Consider the following 8,930-nt stretch of genomic DNA (forward strand, 5'->3'; position numbering starts at 1 on the left):
CACACTCACCAACCATGTACACATTATGTATGTATACACACATACACACACACACACACACACACACAAACACACACACATTCACACACTACCCCCCAAAGAACATAATCTATAGATTGTTCAGTCTTATTGCCTTTTGGAGAAGTTTGAAGAACAATCCATGTGAGCTCGCTAATGGCAAGTTTTAATTGTCTAAATTAACATTTACAAAGCTAACTGTATATCATAACCCAGACTGTACACTAAATTATCATTCCTATGTCTACTCAGACCAGCATGTGGCAGAACTGATGGTGGGAAACTATCCTTCACAACTTTCATGTGTGAATTGCTAAGACTTAAAAAAAAAAAACAAAAAACAAAAAAATCTAATATTATACTACCAAAGTCTGCCATTTACTATTGGAAACAAGCTAAATGACATAGGTCCTTAGTTTTAGAGTTTCTTGCATTTTCATTTATGTAGAAAATTTGGGAAAGGTTTGGATGTTGTTTCCATTTTATAGCTTTTGATGATTGTCTAGTGATTATTCTATCAAATATGTCCCTGTCACTCCCAGTCCATGTGCATCTCCCCGAGTAACATGATGTTTAATGTGACTGGTTCTTGCTCGAGAACCAAACTTTGTGTTCTACTGGGATAAAGGGCCTGTATGGATATGAAATTTCCAGCGATAAGATTAGGTCAGATCAGAGGATGGTAGCCACTGTACCTGAGACAAACCCAGAGGACCAGCAAAAATATTATTCTCCCCCTTGTTTCTGAGATGCTCTCACCAGGTACACTAACACGAGGAGAGCTTTACACTCTGAGTCTGCATCGTTGTCCTGTCTGGGCAAAGAAATTCAAGACTCAGAATAATAATCCTGAATGGAACCTCTTCTCTGTCACTGAGAACTAAGGTAGAGTTTCTCAGTGTATCTCTGTAGGAAGGTCATGATTAACCGTTTTCTGTTCTGATTTCAGGACTTTCCCACAATGCTGTATGCATTTTAACTGCAGAGCAACTGGGCAAGAACTTCGGACTACGTTTAAACTCTTCGGCTAGGTGCTGATACTCAGGAACTAGGTTTTTCCCCCTTTGGCTGCCAATGTTTTCATAGCAAGAATTCTATGTGTAATAACTCAATCACTTGAGGAAATATGGGCATATTTTATGGCCTTCTTATTCGATGCCAAAAGCCTTGGCAAATTCATCTCTTATGAACAGGGCAGACACAGACTCTCATAAGTAGGCTGTTTAAAAAAAAAACACATTAAATCTGGGGAGAGTTCTTGGGAAAGTTTATTTCACTGGGTGTTTTGAAGGAAAATGATTTGACCCATGTATGGATTTCACCCCAGGGACACAAAGGGCAACTCGTAGACAGCAAGTGACCATTTGTGCTTTTAAATTTGGTTTTTAGCTTTACAATAGTTTTCCAAGCTGCATGTCTATATATTCCCTACATTCTTTTATATGTTTTAAAATTGTACACACACACACACACACACACACACACACACATACACACACACACACAGAGCATTTTCTTTTAAATGATGAAGTGCTAGGAGCTGGGAAATCATTTGAGAAACCAAGTGTGATGTTCAAGGTAAACTTAGAGCTCTCCCAGGAACAGAGAGGAACTGTTTCACATGTCACCCATTATCCTTTCTCATTCATTGTACTGTGATGTCTTTCTTTGGATTGAATTGTAAATAGAGAGTTGGGGTACGAAAGCATAGGGGATAACTTAGCAACTTAGGACTCTCCTTGGTTTAGGCTATGTATGCTTCCAACCCCTAATAACGCACCTAGTAACCTGTTGGCATCTCCCTGCATAAGGCTGCATGTATAACAATGAGAATAAGTTATTCTGACAGTACCCCATTTCTATTGAAACATGCCCCTAATCACCTACTTTGCAACCCGGGATCTTCTGCATAAGGCTGTGTGTGTGTATCTGATTTAAGCAACGAGAATAAGTTACTCCCCTTAGCAATCCCTTGACAATATTCCATTTCTATTCAAATATGTCCCAGAACAGTTTGTAAAACCAAGAGAAATGGGGCTAATCTGCTCTGAACTGTTTTTGTGCATATATAACAAGACATACATTATCATGAGTTGTCTTGTAGGGAGAATTATGTACATAATTCAAGAACCACTTGTATTACACTCCTTACCAACCAAACTCCTTCTTTTCTTGAATTCTGAAAAGGAAGATGCCATAAAAATGGGGCCCTTGAGTAACCTTATTCCTGTGCCTGCTGTCAGTCTTGGCAGTATGTTTTCTTTCTCACCAGAACCACTGCTTGGCTCTAATGAGTGTCCTTATTACTTTTGCAATTTGTGGGAGACTTGGTTTAAATTCCTTGAATAAGAGGCCAAGAATGTGGAAACATAAACCTGGAAACACCCTGCCCACACCTGGACCACCAGAAACATATCTGCCTGATTTTCAGTCTTCTCTTCGCCTTTGGATCCTGTCTGTTCCTGTGTGTGTTATAGTGTGGGAAATCCTTCTCTAGTGTATTTATTCCACTTGTGGGGCCATATCCTAAGTTTCTCAGTAGTGCAATTATACTGGGCACTGACTCCATTCAGATCAGAGTAAGGTATAAATTGATCTATTTCTGGAGCTGGCAGAGACTTCAGGTGTTCAATTGTGTATCTTCCTCCCTGTGGTATTTGATAGACAGATGACCTTCATGTCATTTATGTTTCATGTCTTTGCTTAACTTTTCTACTATTTCTCCTGCCCTGCTCCCCTATAGTATGGTAGGTGGGATGGGAGTCATGGAGCCCAGAAACCCATATTTAACCCAAGTGTCTTCGCTCAGGAGCTACACCTCCTCTTAATGGCATTGATTCTAGTTCCCAGTACCCAAGCTCTTGAAGCTTGAAGGTGCAAAGGAACATGAAGCATTTAGGACACATGCTCAAGAAGATGACGTAGGGCTCTCATTTTCCAGAGCACTTTACTACTTTCCATGATCACCTTCTAACTCTCCATCCTGTCACTTATGGATGAATCTCATCCTCCTGCTGTGTAAAATTCTTCAGGCCTGGGACCAAGATCCTTCCCTACCTCCTTTTCCATATGTACATAACCCATGCCCTGACTCGCACTACTTCAGTGGCAGTTGATTGTTCACACTCCACCTCATGTGCTCATCCATCTTCTAAGGAGCTCTCCAACATGTTTTCAGTCAGATTTGCAACCATTTAGAGTTTCAGCCTGCATCATTCCACTTGATTCCACCATTGTGAAATTCATAGTGGAAAATGGCATGCTTATTTATTCCTTCTAGGTTTGTTTCTTTCAGCTTGAGGTAGCTGTCTTTTATTGAAAGAATGTGTCCACGGGTGGACTAGATAGTCACTAGGTTTCTAGCATGCCCCTTGTGGTCTTAGCCACTATCCAGCTCTCTCAACCCACTAATTATTTGAATCATGTAGATGGCTTCTCTCTAGTTTTCCAGCTCACCTTGTGTTACTCATGAGTGGAGCCTTAGAAATGAAGGAAAGACTCAGAAGAGAGGGAAGTTGACACTCCTGTCCTGAAGAGGCTGGTAGGTTTGTGAAGATGCTTACGGTACTTGAGTATGGCTCCTTCTCCTTCTTGGGGTGGGGAACTCAATGGTAAAAGTGGTTCTCTAAGCCTTTGTGGCATAAGCTATGCACTAGGTGTCCCCTAGCACGTGAGGCATGTCTATCTACACTATACATGCTGTGCTCATGTGGGATTGGACATTATAGATCCCAACAGACAGCCACAATTAAACAACAGTTGTTCACAGAGCGCAGAACAGGCAGCAGGTGGCCATCATGAACTTCTCTAACTTTGTTTAGCTTCAGAATGTAAATCAATGACACTAAAGTCCTTGGACTTTCCAGTAGAAATAAGCTTCTAAAGAGCTTGTTTGTCCAGCAAAGACTTTCCTGTATGGCAAAGAGAGCTAAAGAGTTGCTAGGAGTGAGAAGAACAAGAAGAACATTCACTCTAGTGTTTCACGGTAGCTGCCTGGTTTAAATTAAAAATTCCCCAATGTATTCTCTCTCTCTCTCTCTCTCTCTCTCTCTCTCTCTCTCTCTCTCTCTTTTCCTCTCTTTTTCATCTCTTTTCTCTTCACCCATCTTCTCAACTAGTCGGATTCTAAGTAACCAAAACTGGTCCCTAACTCTCTTCTAGATGAGACTGGCTTTGAACTCTGGATCCTTCTGCCTCAGCCTCCAAAAATGCTGGGTTTGCAACTGAATACATTTACACTCTTTTTTAAAAAAAATACATTATTTTTATTACAAATTAAAAAACCAAAAAATTGCAACATCCTAAAAAATTCATTTTACTGGTAATACAAATTCCTATGAAGTTTTTTTGCTACCATAAGAAATTAAAGAAACCATTTAATATTTAGAAATATTCAGCATCAAATGCTTTAAATCTAACTGCATGTGGTAGCCCTAAAAAAGCTACAAACTCTTTTTAAAAAATATGTTCTCTACAAAGAATCTCATCAGCTATACAAAAATCTGTAGTTTTTATACTGAAGCTAATGTTGAGCTGTGCTTGAATTTCACATTCTTAGCAAAAGCCTGAGCATATATACTCCATACTTTAGGACAGCCATTTATTCTTCATCCTCATCTTCCTCCTCTTCATCTTAATCACCTCCCTCCTCCTCCTCTTCTTCCTCATATTCTGGTTCATTCTTCTTTGAGCCTGTTGGCTTACCAGGACCCTTCTTTCCTACTTTGCTTTTGTCCTTGGCACGGTATGCAGCAATATCCTTTTAGACCCTGTGACTGAAAGACATTCACTGTCTCAGGCCACTAGAGTAACCTTTGTATAGTATAAGAAAAAAAGTTGTCTTATAATATCAGCACGCAGATCAAAATACAGTGGGCTGCCTTGAAATCTGGAGGGTATAGTGAGGTTTTGCTGAGGTAATATCCAATTGGGGAATGTGAGGATCGCCGAGTTCTGCTTTCCCTAGCTGGCACCTCTGCTGCATTCACTGTTGAAACTTTGACCTTAAGGTATTGGATGTAACCCTTGTCCTCAGGGACTAGCAGCCCAAATGAGGAAAAGAAACATGGACATACAAGTTAAGATTTTGATTGAAGTAGAGAAAATGTAATTGGTACTGCCCACCTCAATTTGCCTTTTCTTTCTGACATATTCTTAACATTAAATGTATTTTGTATATTTGTTTATTTTCTTATAGTTCACTGCTGAACTTTTAATGGCTACAATGTTGGTTGGTCTTGTTGACAAAATGAATAAATTAACAAATATGGAAGGCATTTAGAGCAGAGGGTTGTGTTAAAGTGGTAAGGAGTGTTGTGGGGAGGAGGGGTAGAGGGAGAAGCAGGGAGGAAGGAACTTTGGAGTGGGAACTTTGGGGGAGGGTCCACATCATCCTACATGGAGCTCAGATAAAACTCTGTGAGGACTGGCTTTATAAATAAACTTCCAGATTATGAACAAAAGGAGTTCCTCAACAACTTGTCAGTTCATATATGAAGGCACAGTTCATGGTTCTATAAGAACTTTTTGAGACATTAAACTGAGTTTAGTTTAGTACTGAAGCTATAAAGCCTGTGATTGGCAACAGCAACACTCAACCTTTTCCTTATTCCCTTGAGTAAATAACAAGTAAAATATCCTTTATAAAAAATGAAGGTTACAGATATTTTCAGCTGATATTTAGAAATAAAACCACACTAATAAATGCACAAATTCTTGTGCTGTGAGACTCATTTCCCTTCCCACATGAATTCTTCATCATACATTATACATAGACAAATTCTACATTATACATCATACAAGTTCTATGCATTAGACAGACTTAGCAGGTTGTATGTATATCCTTAGGGATATTTATAATATGAGGAATATACATGCACACACAATTAAACAGAGGTCATGGGTTTGGATTTTCAAAATGTTTACACAGGAGGAGATTATAATTTTTAAAGATTAGAGTTCTAGTTTCTTCTTGTGGTCCCTTGGCTATATCGTGACTTCTGTATTTAAAGCCAAATGATTAAAAACTAATATAAAGGCAAACATATGCATACATAACAGTGCACTTACATCAGCATGTGACTGCACATGTGCGCACACACACACACACACACACACACACACACACACTAGCACAAGCTTCCTTTAGCCTAGCTTCTATTTCCTCTCATCTGGCAGCTTTCAGAATAATCTCACCCACCTGTTAAATCAGAGAATGTCAAGTTTAATTTATAATAGTGAGTAGAAACAGGATGCTACAGAAAGCATTTTAATTAAAATCCTTTAATTGGATACATGCTTCTTGTGAAAAGGGAGCTGTGGAGAGGGCCTCTTTGTCGGCACCTTTCACTCTGCTTGCCAGAGATTGGTGCAGGAATAGCCTTGCAATTGGAACCAGCCCTCTGAAATGGTGGATCTGAGCATGGGCCAGGATGGGGTGGGGGTAGAGGGTGGGGGTCGGGAATGGAGATTGAGAGGGGGAAATTGGTAGCAATAAGGGGAAGACAAAGGGTGGGAATGGCCATGGGTTTTCTGCAGCAACACAGCCCTGGTGCTTTCCAGAGCAATTCTAAGGAAACCTATTGGTATCCTTTCAAGTTGGTTTCTCCTTAATCCTTTCATCATCCTTTCAAATGGGATGGTGTCCAGGAGGAATTTGCAAATACCTCTGACTTCAGGCACTGGCTTAGGAGGAAATCTTGACAGTAGAGGTCAATTGGCGAATGTGGGAGGTGGGCAGATGACAGCATGGGGCTGGGGGAAGCCCAGCTTTTGCACCTGGGGTTCTTTAAATGACAGCACTTAGCACTATCCAGCCCACACTGCAGGAAAGAAAATGTTGGACTCAATTAGAGCTTAGTTTAAGGAAGGGACTTGGTGCTAAAGTAGGGGCCTAGCCTGGAAACCATCCCATGGGCTCATGTGGGGTGCCAAGAGGGAATGTTTCACTCCATACACTCAAGTAGCTGGGAGGAATGGGAACTGGAAGTAGTTTTAGTGTCAGGTGTGTTGCCAAGGAAACAAGACCCTAAATGAAGCTCATGTAAAAGGGGAGGATGACAGCATTACCTCCTTGGTTTTACTTCATCTTTCTGTGCCAGAAGGTGAGTCAAGAAGGTGTCACTGATGTTGATTCTTTCCTCTGAGCTAAGAAACTAAGCACAGTCCTTCAGGGTACAGAGAAGAGACTTAAACTGAAGTACATATGTTTGTGTATATACATATGTGTCTATATACTTATTTAAGTGCTATTAATCCATTATTATTGTTGGGCTTCTTGAAGTTCTGGTTGCCAAGGAAATGATGGTAGCCAGTTGTATTTGTTTACAGCGACTGGTTCCCTCTAGCGGTGTGCTGGTAAATGTTAAAACTAGCCTGGGAGAGGCAGGAGAAGCCAGGGAGGTTTGATTGATCCTTTACTAACTTCCATGGTACATTTCCAATTCATAATATTGTTGGGTTAATGACTGCCTGGTCATTCCATGAACTTAAAAGAATTGTCTATTGGGAGTCCTTATGAGTTGGTTCTTGAATCCCATGGGCGTTTTTCTGTCTGTATCAAGCTTTGTCTATAGAAGGGACTAGCTTTCCTGTTTCATTAACTTCAAGACTGCCTATGTAGGTTGTGTTGCCTTTTGGAATATGAGTAAATGGCACAGGCTGCTTCCAAGCATTGGTTTACATGCTTTCATGGTTTGGCTCTGTTCTGTACCCTCTCCGAGTTTCTTCCCTCTACTTTTGGACTAGCATATATACTGGATGGTGCAATGAAAGGATAGGCGGCACTTCCTAAATGTGGTTGTTTTAAGGACATCTCGGCAAGACCTCAGTCAATGGGCAATTCTGATGGATTGTGTGCCAGAAGCAGCCAATGATTGCTGTGAGAAGGTTCTGAGATTTTTAGGGTCTGGATCCTATAATCATTCAATCAATAAACACTGCAGAACTGTTTGTACTCAGACATTTCTGTGAAGTGATCTCTAGATGAGACAGAGGACTCAAGTGACTCTTAGGTCTAGAAACCCAGAAGTCCAGTAACTTCTACAATCATGTGATGCTTCATGCTCCCTTATAGCATTCCTGCCAAGTGTTTCCTTTAATTTTCCTCTCTATATTTGAAAAGCCTTTCCACCTGTGTGGAATTCAGTATGCTTTTGAGAATGACTACACCATTCTTAGCATCTCTGAATGCTGGACAATTCTTCTCTATGTGAGTATGAAACCATTCCCTGGGGAAGGTGCATAGTAAGTAGCACTAGATGTATGCCACAAAGTAATACAGAAAGTTCTGTTATTCCATAGGAAATCTCTTCAAATGTTTGAAAAGAAAATGGATATCATCCACCTTAGGCTCACTTTCTATGTCAAACTTCCCAGATTTTCAAGTGTCTCCTAGATATAAATCTACAATTCTTTATCAACTAAAGTCTTATTAACAAGAGTTAGAATAAAATAAAGACATGTGTAGACTAATCTTCCACTTGACCTGATTCTGAGGCTTCTGCCACTCTGGCTTATCTTGCATACACCCATCATTGATATTATATATTGATGCTAAAACCTTGCTAGAAGTACACAAGTGCTCCTGACTCTTACGTATCAGAGGCCCAACTAGAAGGTGAAATTTGGGTACTATTTGGATACAAAGGCACACAGCCATAGACTCACAAAGATGAAGATCTGAACTGGGAATCTCACATAATGACAGTGCCTGGAATAGTAGAGATAAGGTATAGGTAGGCATGGTAGCTGTATACAGGGTTGTGTTGTGAAAGTTAAGAAACTAGGAAGCTAAAAGCAAAAGGAAGAGGGAAGGAGAAGTAGCTTAGTTAATAAAGTGTTTGCGACGACTCCCAGGGGAGACGCAGGGCAGCAGGGACACGATCCTCTCAGCTTCCGAGTGACAGAGGGGG

Source organism: Mastomys coucha, unplaced genomic scaffold (genome assembly GCF_008632895.1).
Source record: "Mastomys coucha isolate ucsf_1 unplaced genomic scaffold, UCSF_Mcou_1 pScaffold16, whole genome shotgun sequence".
Taxonomy (NCBI): Eukaryota; Metazoa; Chordata; class Mammalia; order Rodentia; family Muridae; genus Mastomys; species Mastomys coucha.